The sequence below is a fragment of the Triticum aestivum genome, chromosome 1D, assembly GCF_018294505.1.
Source record: "Triticum aestivum cultivar Chinese Spring chromosome 1D, IWGSC CS RefSeq v2.1, whole genome shotgun sequence".
Lineage (NCBI taxonomy): Eukaryota > Viridiplantae > Streptophyta > Magnoliopsida > Poales > Poaceae > Triticum > Triticum aestivum.
The window spans coordinates 89,436,482-89,443,442 of record NC_057796.1 but is presented as its reverse complement, the minus strand read 5'-3'; positions in this window follow the sequence as shown (position 1 = coordinate 89,443,442).

Here is a 6,961-nt window from a genome sequence, read left to right as displayed (position 1 = left end):
ATTGCTTGAGGACAAGCAAAGGTTTAAGCTTGGGGTAGTTGATACGTCTCCGTCATATCTACTTTTCCAAACACTTTTGCCCTTGTTTTGGACTCTAACTTGCATGATTTGAATGGAACTAACCAGGACTGACGCTGTTTTCAGTAGACTTTCCATGGTGTTATTTATGTGCAGAAACAAAAGTTCTCAGAATGACCTGAAACTCCACGGAACATCTATTTGGAAAATAAGAAAAATACTATAAGAAAAATCCACGTCAGGGGGCCCACACCCTGTCCACGAGGGTGGGGGCGCGCCTGCCCCCCAGGGCGCGCCCCCCTACCTCGTGGGCCCCCTGACGCTCCACCGACCTCAACTCCAACTCCATATATTCACTTTCGGGGAGAAAAAAATCAGAGAGAAGGATTCATCGCGTTTTACGATATGGAGCCGCCGCCAAGCCCTAAAACCTCTCGGGAGGGCTGATCTGGAGTCTGTTCGGGGCTCCGGAGAGGGGAATCTGTCGCCATCGTCATCATCAACCATCCTCCATCACCAATTTCATGATGCTCACCGCCGTGCGCGAGTAATTCCATCGTAGGCTTCCTGGACGGTGATGGGTTGGATGAGATCTATCATGTAATCGAGTTAGTTTTGTTAGGGTTTGATCCCTAGTATCCACTATGTTCTGAGATTGATGTTGCTATGACTTTGCTATGCTTAATGCTTGTCACTAGGGCCCGAGTGCCATGATTTCAGATCTAAACCTATTATGTTTTCATGAATATATGTGAGTTCTTGATCCTATCTTGCAAGTCTATAGTCACCTACTATGTGTTATGATCCGGCAACCCCGAAGTGACAATAATCGGGACCATTCCCGGTGATGACCGTAGTTTGAGGAGTTCATGTATTCACTATGTGTTAATGCTTTATTCCGGTACTCTATTAAAAGGAGGCCTTAATATCCCTTAGTTTCCATTAGGACCCCGCTGCCACGGGAGGGTAGGACAAAAGATGTCATGCAAGTTCTTTTCCATAAGCACGTATGACTATATTCGGAATACATGCCTACATTACATTGATGAATTGGAGCTAGTTCCGTGCCACCCTAGGTTATGACTGTTACATGATGAACCGCATCCGGCATAATTCTCCATCACCGATCCAATGCCTACGAGCTTTTCACATATTGTTCTTCGCTTATTAACTTTTCCGTTGCTACTGTTACAATCACTACAAAACCCAAAAATATTACTTTTGCTACCGTTACCGTTACTTCCATATTACTTTGCTACTAAATACTTTGCTGCAGATACTAAGTTATCGAGGTGTGGTTGAATTGACAACTCAACTGCTAATACTTGAGAATATTCTTTGGCTCCCCTTGTGTCGAATCAATAAATTTGGGTTGAATACTCTACCCTCAAAAACTGTTGCGATCCCCTATAATTGTGGGTTATCAGGAAGCTGGAATGAACTCGGCCTCTCTTGTTTTTGTAAATATGATTAGTTCATCGTTCTTGATTCGGCCTATTATGAATAAACATGTTTGCAACGACAATTAGAGATTATAGTTGCTCGTGCCATGCTTGATTAGCTATGAGTTATAATGGTTTACCTTGCGTGCCAACATGCTATTAAAATGGTTGTGATGTGGTATAGTGGGGTGGTATCCTCCTTTGAATGATTTAAGTGACTCGACTTGGCACATGTTCACGCATGTAGTTGAAACAAAATCAACATAGCCTTCACGATATTCATGTTCATGGTGGATTATATCCTACTCATGCTTGCACTCAATGTTTATTAATTTTAATGCATGTTCATGACTATTGTCGCTCTCTAGTTGGTCGCTTCCCAGTCTTCTGCTAGCCTTCACTTGTACTAAGTGGGAATACTGCTTGTGCATCCAATCCCTTAAACCCTAAAGTTATTCCATATGAGTCCACCATACCTTCCTATATGCGGTATCTACCTGCCGTTCCAAGTGAATTTGTATGTGCCAAACTCTAAACCTTCAAATGAAATTCTGTTTTGTATGCTCGAATAGCTCATATATCAACTAGGGCTGTCCGTATCTTCCATGCTAGGCGGGTTATTTTCAAGAGGAGTGGACTCCGCTCCTCACTCACGAGAAAATGGCTGGTCACCGGGATGCCCAGTCCCATGCTTTATGCAAACTAAATCAAAATAATTGCAAACAAAACTCCCCCTGGGACTGTTGCTAGTTGAGGCACTCGTTGTTTTGAGCAAGCCATGTCTTGATGCTTGTTGGTGGAGGGGGAGTATAAACTTTACTATTCTGTTTGGAAACTGCCTATAATGCGTGTAGCATGGAAGATATCGCCATCTCTTGGTTGTTATGTTGACAATGAAAGTATGCCGCTCAAAATATTATTTATCTCTGCTTTAAAACCGAGCTCTGGCACCTCTACAAATCCCTGCTTCCCTCTGCGAAGGGCCTATCTATTTACTTTTATGTTGAGTCATCACCCTCTTATTAAAAAGCACTAGCTGGAGAGCGCTGCTGTCATTTGCATCCATTACTATTAATTTATATTGGGTATGACTATGACCAGATCTCTTTTACCATGAATTACAATGTCTAGTCAATCCTTGATTTTTAAAGGTGCTCTGCATATATGTTTTGCGGTCTCAGAAAGGGCTAGCGAGATACCATCCTGTTATATCATATCATGATTGTTTTGAGAAAGTGTTGTCATCCGAGATTTATTATTATCGCTCGCTAGTTGATTATGCCATTGATATGAGTAAACATGAGACCTAAGAGTTATTGCGAATGTGGTTAGTCATAATCTTTCCTGAAAACTTGAATGTTGGCTTTACATATTTACAACAACAAGAGCAAACAGAGTTTGTAAAAGTTTTTCTTTATCACTTTCAGTTTATCAACTGAATTGCTCGAGGACAAGCAAAGGTTTAAGCTTGGGGGAGTTGATACATCTCCGTCGTATCTACTTTTCCAAACACTTTTGCCCTTGTTTTGGACTCTAACTTGCATGATTTGAATGGAACTAACCCAGACTGAAGTTGTTTTCAGTAGACTTTCCATGGTGTTATTTATGTGTAGAAACAAAAGTTCTCGGAATGACCTGAAACACCACGGAACATCTATTTGGAAAATAAGAAAAATACTGGAAGAAAAATCCACGTCAGGGGGCCCACACCCTGTCCACGAGGGTGGGGGGCGCGCCTGCCCCCCCCCCCCCAGGGCGCGCACCCTACCTCGTGGGCCCCCTGACGCTCCACCGACCTCAACTCCAACTCCATATATTCACTTTCGGGGAGAGAAAAATCAGAGAGACGGATTCATCGCGTTTTACAATACAGAGCCGCCGCCAAGCCCTAAAACCTCTCGGGAGGGCTGATCTGGAGTCCGTTCGGGGCTCCGGAGAGGGGAATCCGTCGCCGTCGTCATCACCAATTTCATGATGCTCACCGCCGTGCGTGAGTAATTCCATCGTAGGCTTCCTGGACGGTGATGGGTTGGATGAGATCTATCATGTAATCGAGTTAGTTTTGTTAGGGTTTGATCCCTAGTATCCACTATGTTCTGAGATTGATGTTGCTATGACTTTGCTATGCTTAATGCTTGTCACTAGGGCCCGAGTGCCATGATTTCAGATCTGAACCTATTATGTTTTCATGAATATATGTGAGTTCTTGATCCTATCTTGCAAGTCTATAGTCACCTACTATGTGTTATGATCCGGCAACCCCGAAGTGACAATAATCGGGACCACTCCCGGTGATGACCGTAGTTTGAGAAGTTCATGTATTCACTATGTGTTAATGCTTTATTCCGGTACTCTATTAAAAGGAGGCCTTAATATCCCTTAGTTTCCAATAGGACCCCGCTGCCACGAGAGGGTAGGACAAAAGATGTCATGCAAGTTCTTTTCCATAAGCACGTATGACTATATTCAGAATACATGCCTAGATTACATTGATGAATTGGAGCTAGTTCTGTGTCACCCTATGTTATGACTGCTACATGATGAACCACATCCGGCATAATTCTCCATCACCGATCCAATGCCTACGAGCTTTTCACATATTGTTTTTCGCTTATTTACTTTTCCGTTGCTACTGTTACAATCACTACAAAACACCAAAAATATTACTTTTGTTACCGTTACCACTACTATCATATTGCTTTGCTACTAAACACTTTGTTGCAGATACTAAGTTATCCAGGTGTGGTTGAATTGACAACTCAACTGCTAATACTTGAGAATATTCTTTGGCTCCCCGTTGTGTCGAATCAATAAATTTGGGTTGAATACTCTACCCTCGAAAACTTTTGCGATCCCCTACACTTGTGGGTTATCAGCGGCCTTTGGTCCCGGTTGGTGTCACCAACCGGGTCTAAAGGGGGGCATTGGTACCGGTTGGTGTCACGAACCGGTACCAATGCACCCCTTTAGTCCCGGTTGGTGGCACCAACCGGGACCAAAGGCCCTGTGCTGCCCGCGTCGCGGCCAAAACTTTAGTCCCACCTCGCTAGCTGAGAGAGCTCGAGAGTGGTTTATAAGCGCTGCTGCGCCAACCCTTTCGAGCTCCTCTCAACTGCAGGCTTGCGGGCCTAATTTGTCACGATGTGCTTGTGGGCCTACTGGGCCTCCTGCGGGCCTGAATCCTGGCCCATGGTTGGGTTTCCACTCGTATTCAGGCCGTGGTTGCCCAGTAGGGGGGACTTTTTTTATTTTTATTTTGTTGCTTTATTTATTTTATTTCGTTTCTACTTACAACAAAAAACTTACTGTTGCTATTTTTATTTATTGTATTAAAGTTTATTTATTTTACTTTTATAAAGTTTATTTTGTTTCTACTTCTTTATTTTATTAAAGTTTATTTTATTTTGTTTCTACTTATTTATTGTATTAAATTTTAATTTATTTTATTTTGTTTCTACTTATTTATTAAATTTTATTTTGTTTATACTTATTTATTTTATTTTATTTTGTTTCTACTTATTTATTAAAGTTTATTTTGTTTCTTTCTGCTTTTCATGTTTTGAACAGAAAATACTTTGATAATTTCAGTGGCATGAATTTTATATAATTTTAGTTTAAAAAATACTAGAGGTTTATAAAAGCTTTTGAGTTCATTCCTTTTGCTATTAGAGTTTTATAAAAGGATTTTAGTTACAAAGGGATTTCATTTTTTAAACTTATTTGAAGTCCATAGTTTTTCTGTGTTCAAAATGCACCATTCAAAGCCACATCATCAATTTTCAACCCTTTCTGACTTCATTTGTTATTTTTCATGCATTTACAGATTATTTTGAGCTATAAGACCCTGAAATTGAAAAGCATTTCAAATGAACTCTCAAAAGGTTGAAAGTTGGCATGGTATCATCATTTGACCCACATAGCATGTGCAAGAAAGTAGAGAGGGTTACGACAAAAACTGGATGCACTTCGTCTACAAAACGGACAATCTCTTTCGAAGTATCAGGGTTTCATACGGAAACTCGTCTGTTACAAAGGGATTTCATTCTTTTTGAACTTATTTGAACTCCAGAGTTTTTCTGTGTTCGAAATGCACCATTCAAAGCCACATCATCAATTTTCAACCCTTTCTGACTTCATTTGTTATTTTTCATGCATTTACTGATTATTTTGAGCTATAAGACCCTGAAATTGAAAAGCATTTCAAATGAACTCTGAAAAGGTTGAAAGTTGGCATGGTATCATCATTTGACCCACATAGCATGTGCAAGAAAGTAGAGAGGGTTACGGCAAAAACTGGATGCACTTCGTGTACAAAACGGACAATCTCTTTCTAAGTAGATAAGTGACCAAATTAATAGAAGTTCATCATCACATTCAAACCAAAGTACATACATAGTTCTCATTGAACAACATATAGCTCTCCAGAGCATCTAATTAAACCATACATTGAAATTATGTAAAACATTTCAATGCAACAACAAATGCAATCATAATCGCAACCAAGGTAACAACTGATCCAACTACATAATGATACCAAGCCTCCGTATGAATGGCATATTTTCTCATCTTTCTAATCTTCAACCGCATTGCATCCATCTTGATCTTGTGATCATCGACGACATCCGCAACATGCAACTCCAATATCATCTTCTCCTCCTCAATTTTTTTATTTTTTCCTTCAAGTAATTGTTTTCTTCTTCAACTAAATTTAACCTCTCGACAATAGGGTCGGTTGAAATTTATGGTTCAACCACCTCCAAGATAAATAAAATCTATGTCACATTGGTCGGCATAATTGTCATAAACAATAAATGAACCAAATAGTTATAAAAATATAATATATACCACATCCGAATCATAGACAGGACGAGGGCCGACGGGGGCGGATACCAAAACCATCGCACTATATAATAACAAGAATAATAAAAGTAAGAAAATTAGACAAGTATCTATCTGAATTAAGAAATTTTTTCTTTCAGAAAGAAGATAAGAACAAGAGGCTCACCACGGTGGTGCCGGCGACGAGATCGGCGCGGGCGATCGACGGCGGTGAAGACGGGGACGGGACGGACCGCTAAACCTAGACAAATCTCGAGGAAAATGGAGCTCGGAGGTCGAGTTTCGAGAGGAGAAAGATTAACTAGTGTGGCTCAGACATTTCATCGAACACCTCATGTGCATAGGAGGTGAGCTAGAGCACCCAAATGCCCTCCCCTCGCCGGCCAGAAAAAACAGAGCACTGTGGAGTGCTCTGCCATGGCGATGGGTATATATAGGCAACTCATTTGTCCCGGTTCGTGGCTGGAACCGGGACCAATGGTTGTGGGCCAGGAGCCAGGCACATTGGTACCGGTTCGTGCCTAGAACCGGTACAAATGGGTCCCCACGAACCGGGACCAATGCCCACGAGGCCCCGGCCGGCCCCCTGGGCTAACGAACCGGGACGAATGCCCCCATGGGTCCCGGTTCATGACTGAACCAGGAAATGGGTTTGCCCTGCC